General features: G+C 49.4%; 1 protein-coding gene across 1 annotated transcript in view; it reads right to left on the bottom strand.

Annotated features, from left to right (window-relative positions):
- Positions 1–19,022, bottom strand: part of GPSM3 (G protein signaling modulator 3) — a 134,717-nt gene that overhangs the window by 109,443 nt on the left and 6,252 nt on the right. The gene's annotated exons all lie outside the window — the stretch shown is intronic.

Here is a 19,022-nt window from a genome sequence, read left to right as displayed (position 1 = left end):
GAAGATGATGTCTGTACAATCCGCCCCCCCGTAATCACTACTTGATGTTAAATGTCTCCAGTGTGAACAAGCAGCACACGGATGGGAGCAAGTTTCCATGGGGTTAACACTACTAACCAAGCCAATCATAAAAATAAAAGAAGCGCACCGTGTACACGAGTGACCCTGTCTGAGCTCAGGGGTGGAGAGAGGCTCAGACAGGAGGAGTCCTGTACATTGGCTGAATACAGTACCAAGCAGCAGGTGAAAGCAGCTTCTAAAGGAGCATAAACAGAGCAGTGAAATACCAGCAACACAGTGTGTAGGAGACAAGGAAGCAAAGTCATAAAGTATAGGATAAAAGTTCAGAACTAGGATAATTAAATTTAAAAAAGGTTATTTAGTCTATAAGGAAAGACGGTGCAAAACTCATCAATCCTTAATCATGACCTGCTAGTAGTAGAGACAAAAAGAGCTTGTTTACACTGGTCGACCAGCGTCAGGATATGAGCAGCAGAAATTGGCGGTAATTTAATAGCCTGTCTGTGTACATAGACTGCGATTGTTCTCGGCAGCACAGGACGATGTGGTGCTGAGAAATAGGATTTTGAATCTTAAAGATCATATACCCTGAAGAACCAGCACTTTGTTCGGCCATATAGTGATCAATGAGACTGCTCTATCATTGGGAAACCATGTTGGTAGTCTGTGACCACCGGAGCAGAGGCCTAGACTCTGCAACATCATGGCATTGGAGAGGTGACACGCTGTAAGCCGCCGATGTCGTAGGCAGGAGGTTCGAAGTGTTCTGGTCCTGCAGCCACGGACTACCATCATGGCGACCAGACCATGGTGCTACCAATCTCAACTTTAGTCAGAACCCATCATTTTTATCACCACTAGACAGAGCATCAGCCGTCCATTTGACCTGCCAAAAACCTGCATTTTCACATCTGCTAGGGAGACGCAGGCACAGTACAACAGTGATGTATATACCCACACGTGGGGCCGACCCCAGGGCAGTAATGGGGCATGTGTGAGATGTCAGCCACCCAGGTGACAGAGTGGGAAGCGGATGTGTCAGTCAGTGAGAGGAAGGTGAGGTCAGATGGGAGAAGTGAAGGAAGAAGAGTATATTGTCATGCCCACACTGCACTTCCAGTCTACTTTGCATATGATTTCTGCACTAGATTTCTCATGATTGGCTCATCGGATTTCTACACAGCTGGTGGGAAACTGGGCAATTGTGCGAAGCCCCGACACTAACAAGGGCCACAAACTGCACTGATGATACAAACCTTTCATTATCATTGTGGTTTCCAAGGTTAGAAGTGAGGAAGGCGCTCGGTGACATCACAGTTATGTGATCGCGGGCCGGCTCGGTATACAGGTCAGTATTTGACCCCATGAAACCTTCCTGACACTGGCTGTATATGGCTATGGCGGGCCGGCCCGGCATACAGGTCAGTATGTGACCCCATGAAACCTTCCGGCTGTATACGGCTATGGCAGGCCGGCCCAGTATACAGGTCAGTATGTGACCCCATGAAACCTTCCTGACTCTGGCTGTATACGGCTATGGCGGGCTGGCCCAGTATACAGGTCAGTATGTGACCTCATGAAACCTTCCTGACACTGGCTGTATACGGCTATGGCAGGCCGGCCCAGTATACAGGTCAGTATGTGACCCCATGAAACCTTCCTGACTCTGGCTGTATACAGCTATGGCGGGCTGGCCCAGTATACAGGTCAGTATGTGACCTCATGAAACCTTCCTGACACTGGCTGTATACGGCTATGGCGGGCCGGCCCGGTATACGGGTCAGTATGTGACCCCATGAAACTTTCCTGACTCTGGCTGTATACGGCTATTGTGGGCCGGCCCGTTATACAGGTCAGTATGTGACCCCATGAAACCTTCCTGACATTGGCTGTATACGGCTATGGCGGGCCGGCCCGGTATACGGGTCAGTATGTGACCCCATGAAACCTTCCTGACTCTGGCTGTATACGGCTGTGGCGGGCCGGCCCGGTATACAGGTATGTGACCCCATGAAACCTTCCTGACTCTGGCTGTATACGGCTATGGCGGACCGGCCCGGTATACAGGTCAGTATGTGACCCCATGAAACCTTCCTGACACTGGCTGTACATGGCTGTGGCGGACCGTCCCGGTATACAGGTCAGTATGTGACCCCATGAAACCTTCCTGACTCTGGCTGTATACGGCTATGGCGGGCTGGCCCGGTATACAGGTCAGTATGTGACCCCATGAAACCTTCCTGACTGGCTGTATACGGCTGTGGCGGGCCGGCCCGGTATACAGGTCAGTATGTGACTCCATGAAACCTTCCTGACACTGGCTGTATATGGCTATGGCGGGCCGGCCCGGTATACAGGTCAGTATGTGACCCCATGAAACCCTCCTGACACTGGCTGTATATGGCTATGGCGGGCCGGCCCGGTATACAGGTCAGTATGTGACCCCATGAAACCTTCCTGACTGGCTGTATATGGCTGTGGCGGCCCAGTATACAGGTCAGTATGTGACCCCATGAAACCTTCCTGACACTAGCTGTATACGGCTATGGCGGGCCGGCCCGGTATACAGGTCAGTATGTGACCCCATGAAACCTTCCTGACTGGCTGTATACGGCTATGGCGGGTCGGCCCGGTATACAGGTCAGTATGTGACCCCATGAAACCTTCCTGACTCTGGCTGTATACGACTATAGCGGGCTGGCACAGTATACAGGTCAGTATGTGACCCCATGAAACCTTCCTGACTGGCTGTATACGGCTATGGTGGGTCGGCCCGGTATACAGGTATGTGACCCCATGAAACCTTCCTGACTCTGGCTGTATACGGCTATGGCGGACCGGCCCGGTATACAGGTCAGTATGTGACCCCATGAAACCTTCCTGACACTGGCTGTATATGGCTGTGGCGGACCGTCCCGGTATACAGGTCAGTATGTGACCCCATGAAACCTTCCTGACTCTGGCTGTATACGGCTATGGCGGGCTGGCCCGGTATACAGGTCAGTATGTGACCCCATGAAACCTTCCTGACACTGGCTGTATATGGCTATGGCGGGCCAGCCCGGTATACAGGTCAGTATGTGACCCCATGAAACCTTCCTGACACTGGCTGTATATGGCTATGGCGGGCCGGCCCGGTATACAGGTCAGTATGTGACCCCATGGAACCTTCCTGACTGGCTGTATATGGCTGTGGCGGCCCGGTATACAGGTCAGTATGTGACCCCATGAAACCTTCCTGACTCTGGCTGTATACGACTATAGCGGGCTGGCACAGTATACAGGTCAGTATGTAACCCCATGAAACTTTCCTGACTGGCTGTATACGGCTATGGCGGGCCGGCCCGGTATACAGGTCAGTATGTGACCCCATGAAACCTTCCTGACTGGCTGTATACAGCTGTGGCGGGCCGGCCTGATATACGGGTCAGTATGTGACCCCATGAAACCTTCCTGACACTGGCTGTATACGGCTATGGTGGGCCGGCCCGGTATACAGGTCAGTATGTGACCCCATGAAACCTTCCTGACACTGGCTGTATACGGCTATGGTGGGCCGGCTCGGTATACAGGTCAGTATGTGACCCCATGAAACCTTCCTGACTGGCTGTATACGGCTGTGGCGGGCCGGCCCGGTATACAGGTCAGTATGTGACCCCATGAAACCTTCCTGACACTGGCTGTATATGGCTATGGCGGGCCGGCCCGGTATACAGGTCAGTATGTGACCCCATGAAACCTTCCGGCTGTATACGGCTATGGCAGGCCGGCCCAGTATACAGGTCAGTATGTGACCCCATGAAACCTTCCTGACTCTGGCTGTATACGGCTATGGCGGGCTGGCCCAGTATACAGGTCAGTATGTGACCTCATGAAACCTTCCTGACACTGGCTGTATACGGCTATGGCGGGCCGGCCCGGTATACGGGTCAGTATGTGACCCCATGAAACTTTCCTGACTCTGGCTGTATACGGCTATTGTGGGCCGGCCCGTTATACAGGTCAGTATGTGACCCCATGAAACCTTCCTGACATTGGCTGTGTTGTGAAATTGGATTTTGGGCTCCCCCGGTGGCCACTGGTGGAATTGAACTTGTGTGCATCATCCCCTCTGTTCACCTGTTCCCATCAGGATGTGGGAGTCGCTATTTAACCTTGCTCCTCTGTCACTTCCATGCCGGTCAACATTGTAATCAGAAGCCTTTCTGTGCATGTTCCTGCTACCAGACAACTTCCAGCTAAGTCGGACTTTTGTCCTTGTTTGTTTTTTGCATTTTGTTCCAGTTCACAGCTGCAGTTTCGTTTCTGTGTCTGGAAAGCTCTTGTGATCTGAAATTGCCACTCTGATGTTATGAGTTAATACTAGAGTCTTAAAGTAATTTCAGGATGGTGTATTGATAGGGTTTTCAGCTGACCATGAAAGTACCCTTTCTGTCTTCCTGCTATCTAGTAAGCGGACCTCGATTTTGCTAAACCTATTTTCATACTACGTTTGTCATTTTCATCTTAAATCACCGCCAATATATGTGGGGCCTCTGTCTGCCTTTCGGGGAAATTTCTCTAGAGGTGAGCCAGGACTATATTTTCCTCTGCCAGGATTAGTTAGTCCTCCGGCCGGCGCTGGGCGTCTAGGGATAAAACGCAGGCTACGCTACCCGGCTACTGTTAGTTGTGCGGCAGGTTTAGTTCATGGTCAGTTTAAGTTTCCATCCTTCCAAGAGCTAGTTCCTATGTATGCTGGGCTATGTTCTCTTGCCATTGAGAACCATAACAGTTTGACCGGCCCACAAAGGGTTAAATTAATTGGCAGAGAAAGGAGAGAAAAAAGAAGTCTGCTGAAAAAATTTTTTTTTTTTTTTTCCTTCAGTTCTGAGTGTGCTTTCAATTGAATCACTTGCAAGTCTGCCTATATTGCAGCCTTCCTCTCTCTCTCTCCTTCTAATCCTGGAATGGCTCTGTGTTCACCTGTTTAAAATGGATATTCAGAGTTTAGCTGCAGGTTTGAATAATCTCACCACGAAAGTTCAAAATTTACAAGATTTTGTTGTTCATGTTCCTATATCTGAACCTAGAATTCCTTTGCCTGAATTTTTCTCGGGGAATAGATCTTGCTTTCAAAATTTCAAAAATAATTGCAAGTTGTTTTTGTCCCTGAAATCTCGCTCTGCTGGAGATCCTGCTCAGCAGGTCAGGATTGTGATTTCCTTGCTCCGGGGCGACCCTCAAGATTGGGCTTTTGCATTGGCTCCAGGGGATCCTGCGTTGCTCAATGTGGATGCGTTTTTTCTGGCCTTGGGGTTGCTTTATGAGGAACCTCATTTAGAGCTTCAGGCGGAAAAAGCCTTGATGTCCCTATCTCAGGGGCAAGATGAAGTTGAAATATACTGCCAAAAATTCCGTAAATGGTCTGTGCTTACTCAGTGGAATGAGTGCGCCCTGGCGGCGAATTTCAGAGAGGGTCTCTCTGATGCCGTTAAGGATGTTATGGTGGGGTTCCCTGTGCCTGCGGGTCTGAATGAGTCCATGACAATGGCTATCCAGATCGATAGACGTCTGCGGGAGCGCAAACCTGTGCACCATTTGGCGGTGTCTACTGAGAAGACGCCAGAGAATATGCAATGTGATAGAATTCTGTCCAGAAGCGAACGGCAGAATTTTAGACGAAAAAATGGGTTGTGCTTTTATTGTGGTGATTCAACTCATGTTATATCAGCATGCTCTAAGCGTACTAAGAAGCTTGATAAGTCAGTTTCAATTGGCACTTTTCAGTCTAAGTTTATTCTATCTGTGACCCTGATTTGTTCTTTATCATCTATTACCGCGGATGCCTATGTCGACTCTGGCGCCGCTTTGAGTCTTATGGATTGGTCCTTTGCCAAACGCTGTGGGTATGATTTAGAGCCTCTTGAAACTCCTATACCTCTGAAGGGGATTGACTCCACCCCATTGGCTAGTAATAAACCACAATACTGGACACAAGTAACTATGCGAATTAATCCGGATCATCAGGAGATTATTCGCTTTCTTGTGCTGTATAATCTACATGATGTGTTGGTGCTTGGATTGCCATGGCTGCAATCTCATAACCCAGTCCTCGACTGGAACGCTATGTCTGTGTTAAGCTGGGGATGTAAGGGGATGCATGGGGACGTACCTTTGGTTTCCATTTCGTCATCTATTCCCTCTGAGATTCCTGAATTCTTGTCTGACTATCGTGACGTTTTTGAAGAACCTAAGCTTGGTTCATTACCTCCGCACCGGGAGTGCGATTGTGCCATAGATTTGATTCCGGGTAGTAAATACCCTAAGGGTCGTTTATTTAATCTGTCTGTGCCTGAACATGCTGCTATGCGAGAATATATAAAGGAGTCCTTGGAAAAGGGACATATTCGTCCTTCGTCATCTCCCTTAGGAGCCGGTTTTTTCTTTGTGTCTAAGAAAGATGGCTCTTTGAGGCCGTGTATTGATTATCGGCTTTTGAATAAAATCACGGTTAAATATCAATATCCGTTGCCACTGCTGACTGATTTGTTTGCTCGCATAAAGGGGGCCAAGTGGTTCTCTAAGATAGATCTCCGTGGGGCGTATAATTTGGTGCGAATTAAGCAGGGGGATGAGTGGAAAACCGCATTTAATACGCCCGAGGGCCACTTTGAGTATTTGGTGATGCCTTTTGGCCTTTCAAATGCCCCTTCAGTCTTTCAGTCCTTTATGCATGACATTTTCCGTGATTATTTGGATAAATTTATGATCGTGTATCTGGATGATATTCTGATTTTTTCGGATGACTGGGACTCTCATGTCCAGCAGGTCAGGAGGGTTTTTCAGGTTTTGCGGTCTAATTCCTTGTGTGTGAAGGGTTCTAAGTGCGTTTTTGGGGTTCAAAAGATTTCCTTCTTGGGATACATTTTTTCCCCCTCTTCCATCGAGATGGATCCTGTCAAGGTTCGGGCTATTTGTGATTGGACGCAACCCTCTTCTCTTAAGAGTCTTCAGAAATTTTTGGGCTTTGCTAACTTTTATCGTCGATTTATTGCTGGTTTTTCTGATGTTGTTAAACCATTGACTGATTTGACTAAGAAGGGTGCTGATGTTGCTGATTGGTCCCCTGCTGCTGTGGAGGCCTTTCGGGAGCTTAAGCGCCGCTTTTCTTCCGCCCCTGTGTTGCGTCAGCCTGATGTTGCTCTTCCTTTTCAGGTTGAGGTCGACGCTTCTGAAATCGGAGCTGGGGCGGTTTTGTCGCAAAGAAGTTCCGACTGCTCCGTGATGAAACCTTGTGCTTTTTTTTCTCGTAAATTTTCGCCCGCCGAGCGGAATTATGATATTGGGAATCGGGAGCTTTTGGCCATGAAGTGGGCTTTTGAGGAGTGGCGTCATTGGCTTGAGGGGGCTAGACATCAGGTGGTGGTATTGACCGACCACAAAAATTTAATTTATCTTGAGTCCGCCAGACGCCTGAATCCTAGACAGGCGCGCTGGTCGTTGTTTTTCTCTCGGTTTAATTTTGTGGTGTCATACCTACCGGGTTCTAAGAATGTTAAGGCGGATGCCCTTTCTAGGAGTTTTGAGCCTGACTCCCCTGGTAATTCTGAACCTACAGGTATCCTTAAGGATGGAGTGATATTGTCTGCCGTTTCTCCAGACCTGCGGCGGGCCTTGCAGGATTTTCAGGCGGATAGACCTGATCGTTGCCCACCTGGTAGACTGTTTGTTCCTGATGATTGGACCAGTAAAGTCATTTCTGAGGTTCATTCTTCTGCCTTGGCAGGTCATCCTGGAATCTTTGGTACCAGGGATTTGGTGGCAAGGTCCTTCTGGTGGCCTTCCCTGTCACGAGATGTACGAGGCTTTCTGCAGTCTTGTGACGTTTGTGCTCGGGCCAAGCCTTGTTGTTCTCGGGCTAGTGGATTGTTGTTGCCCTTGCCTATCCCGAAGAGGCCTTGGACGCACATCTCGATGGATTTTATTTCGGATCTTCCTGTTTCTCAGAAGATGTCTGTCATCTGGGTGGTGTGTGACCGTTTCTCTAAGATGGTCCATTTGGTTCCCCTGCCTAAGTTGCCTTCTTCTTCCGAGTTGGTTCCTCTGTTTTTTCAAAATGTGGTTCGTTTGCATGGTATTCCGGAGAATATCGTTTCTGACAGAGGAACCCAATTCGTGTCTAGATTTTGGCGGGCATTCTGTGCTAGGATGGGCATAGATTTGTCTTTCTCGTCTGCTTTCCATCCTCAGACTAATGGCCAGACCGAGCGGACGAATCAGACTTTGGAGACATATTTGAGGTGTTTTGTGTCTGCAGATCAGGATGATTGGGTTGCTTTTTTGCCTTTAGCGGAGTTTGCCCTCAATAATCGGGCCAGCTCTGCCACCTTGGTGTCTCCTTTTTTCTGTAATTCGGGGTTTCATCCTCGATTTTCCTCCGGTCAGGTGGAATCTTCGGATTGTCCTGGAGTGGATGCTGTGGTGGAGAGGTTGCATCAGATTTGGGGGCAGGTGGTGGACAATTTGAAGTTGTCCCAGGAGAAGACTCAGCTTTTTGCCAACCGCCGGCGTCGGGTTGGTCCTCGGCTTTGTGTCGGGGACTTGGTGTGGTTGTCTTCTCGTTTTGTCCCTATGAGGGTTTCTTCTCCTAAGTTTAAGCCTCGGTTCATCGGCCCGTACAAGATATTGGAGATTCTTAACCCTGTGTCCTTCCGTTTGGACCTCCCTGCATCTTTTTCTATTCATAATGTTTTTCATCGGTCATTGTTGCGCAGGTATGAGGTACCGGTTGTGCCTTCCATTGAGCCTCCTGCTCCGGTGTTGGTTGAGGGCGAGTTGGAGTACGTTGTGGAAAAAATCTTGGACTCCCGTGTTTCCAGACGGAAACTCCAGTATCTGGTCAAATGGAAGGGATACGGTCAGGAGGATAATTCTTGGGTGACTGCCTCTGATGTTCATGCCTCCGATCTGGTCCGTGCCTTTCATAGGGCTCATCCTGATCGCCCTGGTGGTTCTGGTGAGGGTTCGGTGCCCCCTCCTTGAGGGGGGGGTACTGTTGTGAAATTGGATTTTGGGCTCCCCCGGTGGCCACTGGTGGAATTGAACTTGTGTGCATCATCCCCTCTGTTCACCTGTTCCCATCAGGATGTGGGAGTCGCTATTTAACCTTGCTCCTCTGTCACTTCCATGCCGGTCAACATTGTAATCAGAAGCCTTTCTGTGCATGTTCCTGCTACCAGACAACTTCCAGCTAAGTCGGACTTTTGTCCTTGTTTGTTTTTTGCATTTTGTTCCAGTTCACAGCTGCAGTTTCGTTTCTGTGTCTGGAAAGCTCTTGTGATCTGAAATTGCCACTCTGATGTTATGAGTTAATACTAGAGTCTTAAAGTAATTTCAGGATGGTGTATTGATAGGGTTTTCAGCTGACCATGAAAGTACCCTTTCTGTCTTCCTGCTATCTAGTAAGCGGACCTCGATTTTGCTAAACCTATTTTCATACTACGTTTGTCATTTTCATCTTAAATCACCGCCAATATATGTGGGGGCCTCTGTCTGCCTTTCGGGGAAATTTCTCTAGAGGTGAGCCAGGACTATATTTTCCTCTGCCAGGATTAGTTAGTCCTCCGGCCGGCGCTGGGCGTCTAGGGATAAAACGCAGGCTACGCTACCCGGCTACTGTTAGTTGTGCGGCAGGTTTAGTTCATGGTCAGTTTAAGTTTCCATCCTTCCAAGAGCTAGTTCCTATGTATGCTGGGCTATGTTCTCTTGCCATTGAGAACCATAACAGGCTGTATACGGCTATGGCGGGCCGGCCCGGTATACGGGTCAGTATGTGACCCCATGAAACCTTCCTGACTCTGGCTGTATACGGCTGTGGCGGGCCGGCCCGGTATACAGGTATGTGACCCCATGAAACCTTCCTGACTCTGGCTGTATACGGCTATGGCGGACCGGCCCGGTATACAGGTCAGTATGTGACCCCATGAAACCTTCCTGACACTGGCTGTACATGGCTGTGGCGGACCGTCCCGGTATACAGGTCAGTATGTGACCCCATGAAACCTTCCTGACTCTGGCTGTGTACGGCTATGGCGGGCTGGCCCGGTATACAGGTCAGTATGTGACCCCATGAAACCTTCCTCACTGGCTGTATACGGCTGTGGCGGGCCGGCCCGGTATACAGGTCAGTATGTGACTCCATGAAACCTTCCTGACACTGGCTGTATATGGCTATGGCGGGCCGGCCCGGTATACAGGTCAGTATGTGACCCCATGAAACCCTCCTGACACTGGCTGTATATGGCTATGGCGGGCCGGCCCGGTATACAGGTCAGTATGTGACCCCATGAAACCTTCCTGACTGGCTGTATATGGCTGTGGCGGCCCAGTATACAGGTCAGTATGTGACCCCATGAAACCTTCCTGACACTGGCTGTATACGGCTATGGCGGGCCGGCCCGGTATACAGGTCAGTATGTGACCCCATGAAACCTTCCTGACTGGCTGTATACGGCTATGGCGGGTCGGCCCGGTATACAGTACAGGTCAGTATGTGACCCCATGAAACCTTCCTGACTCTGGCTGTATACGACTATAGCGGGCTGGCACAGTATACAGGTCAGTATGTGACCCCATGAAACCTTCCTGACTGGCTGTATACGGCTATGGTGGGTCGGCCCGGTATACAGGTATGTGACCCCATGAAACCTTCCTGACTCTGGCTGTATACGGCTATGGCGGACCGGCCCGGTATACAGGTCAGTATGTGACCCCATGAAACCTTCCTGACACTGGCTGTATATGGCTGTGGCGGACCGTCCCGGTATACAGGTCAGTATGTGACCCCATGAAACCTTCCTGACTCTGGCTGTATACGGCTATGGCGGGCTGGCCCGGTATACAGGTCAGTATGTGACCCCATGAAACCTTCCTGACACTGGCTGTATATGGCTATGGCGGGCCGGCCCGGTATACAGGTCAGTATGTGACCCCATGAAACCTTCCTGACACTGGCTGTATATGGCTATGGCGGGCCGGCCCGGTATACAGGTCAGTATGTGACCCCATGAAACCTTCCTGACTGGCTGTATATGGCTGTGGCGGCCCGGTATACAGGTCAGTATGTGACCCCATGAAACCTTCCTGACTCTGGCTGTATACGACTATAGTGGGCTGGCACAGTATACAGGTCAGTATGTAACCCCATGAAACTTTCCTGACTGGCTGTATACGGCTATGGCGGGCCGGCCCGGTATACAGGTCAGTATGTGACCCCATGAAACCTTCCTGACTGGCTGTATACAGCTGTGGCGGGCCGGCCTGGTATACGGGTCAGTATGTGACCCCATGAAACCTTCCTGACACTGGCTGTATACGGCTATGGTGGGCCGGCCCGGTATACAGGTCAGTATGTGACCCCATGAAACCTTCCTGACACTGGCTGTATACGGCTATGGCGGGCCGGCCCGGTATACAGGTCAGTATGTGACCCCATGAAACCTTCCTGACTGGCTGTATACGGCTATGGCGGGTCGGCCCGGTATACAGGTCAGTATGTGACCCCATGAAACCTTCCTGACTCTGGCTGTATACGACTATAGCGGGCTGGCACAGTATACAGGTCAGTATGTAACCCCATGAAACTTTCCTGACTGGCTGTATACGGCTATGGCGGGCCGGCCCGGTATACAGGTCAGTATGTGACCCCATGAAACCTTCCTGACTGGCTGTATACAGCTGTGGCGGGCCGGCCTGGTATACGGGTCAGTATGTGACCCCATGAAACCTTCCTGACACTGGCTGTATACGGCTATGGTGGGCCGGCCCGGTATACAGGTCAGTATGTGACCCCATGAAACCTTCCTGACACTGGCTGTATACGGCTATGGTGGGCCGGCTCGGTATACAGGTCAGTATGTGACCCCATGAAACCTTCCTGACTGGCTGTATACGGCTGTGGCGGGCCGGCCCGGTATACAGGTCAGTATGTGACCCCATGAAACCTTCCTGACACTGGCTGTATATGGCTATGGCGGGCCGGCCCGGTATACAGGTCAGTATGTGACCCCATGAAACCTTCCGGCTGTATACGGCTATGGCAGGCCGGCCCAGTATACAGGTCAGTATGTGACCCCATGAAACCTTCCTGACTCTGGCTGTATACGGCTATGGCGGGCTGGCCCAGTATACAGGTCAGTATGTGACCTCATGAAACCTTCCTGACACTGGCTGTATACGGCTATGGCGGGCCGGCCCGGTATACGGGTCAGTATGTGACCCCATGAAACTTTCCTGACTCTGGCTGTATACGGCTATTGTGGGCCGGCCCGTTATACAGGTCAGTATGTGACCCCATGAAACCTTCCTGACATTGGCTGTGTTGTGAAATTGGATTTTGGGCTCCCCCGGTGGCCACTGGTGGAATTGAACTTGTGTGCATCATCCCCTCTGTTCACCTGTTCCCATCAGGATGTGGGAGTCGCTATTTAACCTTGCTCCTCTGTCACTTCCATGCCGGTCAACATTGTAATCAGAAGCCTTTCTGTGCATGTTCCTGCTACCAGACAACTTCCAGCTAAGTCGGACTTTTGTCCTTGTTTGTTTTTTGCATTTTGTTCCAGTTCACAGCTGCAGTTTCGTTTCTGTGTCTGGAAAGCTCTTGTGATCTGAAATTGCCACTCTGATGTTATGAGTTAATACTAGAGTCTTAAAGTAATTTCAGGATGGTGTATTGATAGGGTTTTCAGCTGACCATGAAAGTACCCTTTCTGTCTTCCTGCTATCTAGTAAGCGGACCTCGATTTTGCTAAACCTATTTTCATACTACGTTTGTCATTTTCATCTTAAATCACCGCCAATATATGTGGGGCCTCTGTCTGCCTTTCGGGGAAATTTCTCTAGAGGTGAGCCAGGACTATATTTTCCTCTGCCAGGATTAGTTAGTCCTCCGGCCGGCGCTGGGCGTCTAGGGATAAAACGCAGGCTACGCTACCCGGCTACTGTTAGTTGTGCGGCAGGTTTAGTTCATGGTCAGTTTAAGTTTCCATCCTTCCAAGAGCTAGTTCCTATGTATGCTGGGCTATGTTCTCTTGCCATTGAGAACCATAACAGTTTGACCGGCCCACAAAGGGTTAAATTAATTGGCAGAGAAAGGAGAGAAAAAAGAAGTCTGCTGAAAAAATTTTTTTTTTTTTTCCTTCAGTTCTGAGTGTGCTTTCAATTGAATCACTTGCAAGTCTGCCTATATTGCAGCCTTCCTCTCTCTCTCTCCTTCTAATCCTGGAATGGCTCTGTGTTCACCTGTTTAAAATGGATATTCAGAGTTTAGCTGCAGGTTTGAATAATCTCACCACGAAAGTTCAAAATTTACAAGATTTTGTTGTTCATGTTCCTATATCTGAACCTAGAATTCCTTTGCCTGAATTTTTCTCGGGGAATAGATCTTGCTTTCAAAATTTCAAAAATAATTGCAAGTTGTTTTTGTCCCTGAAATCTCGCTCTGCTGGAGATCCTGCTCAGCAGGTCAGGATTGTGATTTCCTTGCTCCGGGGCGACCCTCAAGATTGGGCTTTTGCATTGGCTCCAGGGGATCCTGCGTTGCTCAATGTGGATGCGTTTTTTCTGGCCTTGGGGTTGCTTTATGAGGAACCTCATTTAGAGCTTCAGGCGGAAAAAGCCTTGATGTCCCTATCTCAGGGGCAAGATGAAGTTGAAATATACTGCCAAAAATTCCGTAAATGGTCTGTGCTTACTCAGTGGAATGAGTGCGCCCTGGCGGCGAATTTCAGAGAGGGTCTCTCTGATGCCGTTAAGGATGTTATGGTGGGGTTCCCTGTGCCTGCGGGTCTGAATGAGTCCATGACAATGGCTATCCAGATCGATAGACGTCTGCGGGAGCGCAAACCTGTGCACCATTTGGCGGTGTCTACTGAGAAGACGCCAGAGAATATGCAATGTGATAGAATTCTGTCCAGAAGCGAACGGCAGAATTTTAGACGAAAAAATGGGTTGTGCTTTTATTGTGGTGATTCAACTCATGTTATATCAGCATGCTCTAAGCGTACTAAGAAGCTTGATAAGTCAGTTTCAATTGGCACTTTTCAGTCTAAGTTTATTCTATCTGTGACCCTGATTTGTTCTTTATCATCTATTACCGCGGATGCCTATGTCGACTCTGGCGCCGCTTTGAGTCTTATGGATTGGTCCTTTGCCAAACGCTGTGGGTATGATTTAGAGCCTCTTGAAACTCCTATACCTCTGAAGGGGATTGACTCCACCCCATTGGCTAGTAATAAACCACAATACTGGACACAAGTAACTATGCGAATTAATCCGGATCATCAGGAGATTATTCGCTTTCTTGTGCTGTATAATCTACATGATGTGTTGGTGCTTGGATTGCCATGGCTGCAATCTCATAACCCAGTCCTCGACTGGAACGCTATGTCTGTGTTAAGCTGGGGATGTAAGGGGATGCATGGGGACGTACCTTTGGTTTCCATTTCGTCATCTATTCCCTCTGAGATTCCTGAATTCTTGTCTGACTATCGTGACGTTTTTGAAGAACCTAAGCTTGGTTCATTACCTCCGCACCGGGAGTGCGATTGTGCCATAGATTTGATTCCGGGTAGTAAATACCCTAAGGGTCGTTTATTTAATCTGTCTGTGCCTGAACATGCTGCTATGCGAGAATATATAAAGGAGTCCTTGGAAAAGGGACATATTCGTCCTTCGTCATCTCCCTTAGGAGCCGGTTTTTTCTTTGTGTCTAAGAAAGATGGCTCTTTGAGGCCGTGTATTGATTATCGGCTTTTGAATAAAATCACGGTTAAATATCAATATCCGTTGCCACTGCTGACTGATTTGTTTGCTCGCATAAAGGGGGCCAAGTGGTTCTCTAAGATAGATCTCCGTGGGGCGTATAATTTGGTGCGAATTAAGCAGGGGGATGAGTGGAAAACCGCATTTAATACGCCCGAGGGCCACTTTGAGTATTTGGTGATGCCTTTTGGCCTTTCAAATGCCCCTTCAGTCTTTCAGTCCTTTATGCATGACATTTTCCGTGATTATTTGGATAAATTTATGATCGTGTATCTGGATGATATTCTGATTTTTTCGGATGACTGGGACTCTCATGTCCAGCAGGTCAGGAGGGTTTTTCAGGTTTTGCTGTCTAATTCCTTGTGTGTGAAGGGTTCTAAGTGCGTTTTTGGGGTTCAAAAGATTTCCTTCTTGGGATACATTTTTTCCCCCTCTTCCATCGAGATGGATCCTGTCAAGGTTCGGGCTATTTGTGATTGGACGCAACCCTCTTCTCTTAAGAGTCTTCAGAAATTTTTGGGCTTTGCTAACTTTTATCGTCGATTTATTGCTGGTTTTTCTGATGTTGTTAAACCATTGACTGATTTGACTAAGAAGGGTGCTGATGTTGCTGATTGGTCCCCTGCTGCTGTGGAGGCCTTTCGGGAGCTTAAGCGCCGCTTTTCTTCCGCCCCTGTGTTGCGTCAGCCTGATGTTGCTCTTCCTTTTCAGGTTGAGGTCGACGCTTCTGAAATCGGAGCTGGGGCGGTTTTGTCGCAAAGAAGTTCCGACTGCTCCGTGATGAAACCTTGTGCTTTTTTTTCTCGTAAATTTTCGCCCGCCGAGCGGAATTATGATATTGGGAATCGGGAGCTTTTGGCCATGAAGTGGGCTTTTGAGGAGTGGCGTCATTGGCTTGAGGGGGCTAGACATCAGGTGGTGGTATTGACCGACCACAAAAATTTAATTTATCTTGAGTCCGCCAGACGCCTGAATCCTAGACAGGCGCGCTGGTCGTTGTTTTTCTCTCGGTTTAATTTTGTGGTGTCATACCTACCGGGTTCTAAGAATGTTAAGGCGGATGCCCTTTCTAGGAGTTTTGAGCCTGACTCCCCTGGTAATTCTGAACCTACAGGTATCCTTAAGGATGGAGTGATATTGTCTGCCGTTTCTCCAGACCTGCGGCGGGCCTTGCAGGATTTTCAGGCGGATAGACCTGATCGTTGCCCACCTGGTAGACTGTTTGTTCCTGATGATTGGACCAGTAAAGTCATTTCTGAGGTTCATTCTTCTGCCTTGGCAGGTCATCCTGGAATCTTTGGTACCAGGGATTTGGTGGCAAGGTCCTTCTGGTGGCCTTCCCTGTCACGAGATGTACGAGGCTTTGTGCAGTCTTGTGACGTTTGTGCTCGGGCCAAGCCTTGTTGTTCTCGGGCTAGTGGATTGTTGTTGCCCTTGCCTTTCCCGAAGAGGCCTTGGACGCACATCTCGATGGATTTTATTTCGGATCTTCCTGTTTCTCAGAAGATGTCTGTCATCTGGGTGGTGTGTGACCGTTTCTCTAAGATGGTCCATTTGGTTCCCCTGCCTAAGTTGCCTTCTTCTTCCGAGTTGGTTCCTCTGTTTTTTCAAAATGTGGTTCGTTTGCATGGTATTCCGGAGAATATCGTTTCTGACAGAGGAACCCAATTCGTGTCTAGATTTTGGCGGGCATTCTGTGCTAGGATGGGCATAGATTTGTCTTTCTCGTCTGCTTTCCATCCTCAGACTAATGGCCAGACCGAGCGGACGAATCAGACTTTGGAGACATATTTGAGGTGTTTTGTGTCTGCAGATCAGGATGATTGGGTTGCTTTTTTGCCTTTAGCGGAGTTTGCCCTCAATAATCGGGCCAGCTCTGCCACCTTGGTGTCTCCTTTTTTCTGTAATTCGGGGTTTCATCCTCGATTTTCCTCCGGTCAGGTGGAATCTTCGGATTGTCCTGGAGTGGATGCTGTGGTGGAGAGGTTGCATCAGATTTGGGGGCAGGTGGTGGACAATTTGAAGTTGTCCCAGGAGAAGACTCAGCTTTTTGCCAACCGCCGGCGTCGGGTTGGTCCTCGGCTTTGTGTCGGGGACTTGGTGTGGTTGTCTTCTCGTTTTGTCCCTATGAGGGTTTCTTCTCCTAAGTTTAAGCCTCGGTTCATCGGCCCGTACAAGATATTGGAGATTCTTAACCCTGTGTCCTTCCGTTTGGACCTCCCTGCATCTTTTTCTATTCATAATGTTTTTCATCGGTCATTGTTGCGCAGGTATGAGGTACCGGTTGTGCCTTCCATTGAGCCTCCTGCTCCGGTGTTGGTTGAGGGCGAGTTGGAGTACGTTGTGGAAAAAATCTTGGACTCCCGTGTTTCCAGACGGAAACTCCAGTATCTGGTCAAATGGAAGGGATACGGTCAGGAGGATAATTCTTGGGTGACTGCCTCTGATGTTCATGCCTCCGATCTGGTCCGTGCCTTTCATAGGGCTCATCCTGATCGCCCTGGTGGTTCTGGTGAGGGTTCGGTGCCCCCTCCTTGAGGGGGGGGTACTGTTGTGAAATTGGATTTTGGGCTCCCCCGGTGGCCACTGGTGGAATTGAACTTGTGTGCATCATCCCCTCTGTTCACCTGTTCCCATCAGGATGTGGGAGTCGCTATTTAACCTTGCTCCTCTGTCACTTCCATGCCGGTCAACATTGTAATCAGAAGCCTTTCTGTGCATGTTCCTGCTACCAGACAACTTCCAGCTAAGTCGGACTTTTGTCCTTGTTTGTTTTTTGCATTTTGTTCCAGTTCACAGCTGCAGTTTCGTTTCTGTGTCTGGAAAGCTCTTGTGATCTGAAATTGCCACTCTGATGTTATGAGTTAATACTAGAGTCTTAAAGTAATTTCAGGATGGTGTATTGATAGGGTTTTCAGCTGACCATGAAAGTACCCTTTCTGTCTTCCTGCTATCTAGTAAGCGGACCTCGATTTTGCTAAACCTATTTTCATACTACGTTTGTCATTTTCATCTTAAATCACCGCCAATATATGTGGGGGCCTCTGTCTGCCTTTCGGGGAAATTTCTCTAGAGGTGAGCCAGGACTATATTTTCCTCTGCCAGGATTAGTTAGTCCTCCGGCCGGCGCTGGGCGTCTAGGGATAAAACGCAGGCTACGCTACCCGGCTACTGTTAGTTGTGCGGCAGGTTTAGTTCATGGTCAGTTTAAGTTTCCATCCTTCCAAGAGCTAGTTCCTATGTATGCTGGGCTATGTTCTCTTGCCATTGAGAACCATAACAGGCTGTATACGGCTATGGCGGGCCGGCCCGGTATACGGGTCAGTATGTGACCCCATGAAACCTTCCTGACTCTGGCTGTATACGGCTGTGGCGGGCCGGCCCGGTATACAGGTATGTGACCCCATGAAACCTTCCTGACTCTGGCTGTATACGGCTATGGCGGACCGGCCCGGTATACAGGTCAGTATGTGACCCCATGAAACCTTCCTGACACTGGCTGTACATGGCTGTGGCGGACCGTCCCGGTATACAGGTCAGTATGTGACCCCATGAAACCTTCCTGACTCTGGCTGTGTACGGCTATGGCGGGCTGGCCCGGTATACAGGTCAGTATGTGACCCCATGAAACCTTCCTGACTGGCTGTATACGGCTGTGGCGGGCCGGCCCGGTATACAGGTCAGTATGTGACTCCATGAAACCTTCCTGACACTGGCTGTATATGGCTATGGCGGGCCGGCCCGGTATACAGGTCAGTATGTGACCCCATGAAACCCTCCTGACACTGGCTGTATATGGCTATGGCGGGCCGGCCCGGTATACAGGTCAGTATGTGACCCCATGAAACCTTCCTGACTGGCTGTATATGGCTGTGGCGGCCCAGTATACAGGTCAGTATGTGACCCCATGAAACCTTCCTGACACTGGCTGTATACGGCTATGGCGGGCCGGCCCGGTATACAGGTCAGTATGTGACCCCATGAAACCTTCCTGACTGGCTGTATACGGCTATGGCGGGTCGGCCCGGTATACAGTACAGGTCAGTATGTGACCCCATGAAACCTTCCTGACTCTGGCTGTATACGACTATAGCGGGCTGGCACAGTATACAGGTCAGTATGTGACCCCATGAAACCTTCCTGACTGGCTGTATACGGCTATGGTGGGTCGGCCCGGTATACAGGTATGTGACCCCATG

The sequence above is a fragment of the Ranitomeya variabilis genome, chromosome 2 (assembly GCF_051348905.1).
Source record: "Ranitomeya variabilis isolate aRanVar5 chromosome 2, aRanVar5.hap1, whole genome shotgun sequence".
NCBI classification, from domain to species: domain Eukaryota; kingdom Metazoa; phylum Chordata; class Amphibia; order Anura; family Dendrobatidae; genus Ranitomeya; species Ranitomeya variabilis.
Note: the sequence above shows the minus strand (reverse complement) of the source record. Positions and strands in the feature narration are given on the sequence as shown.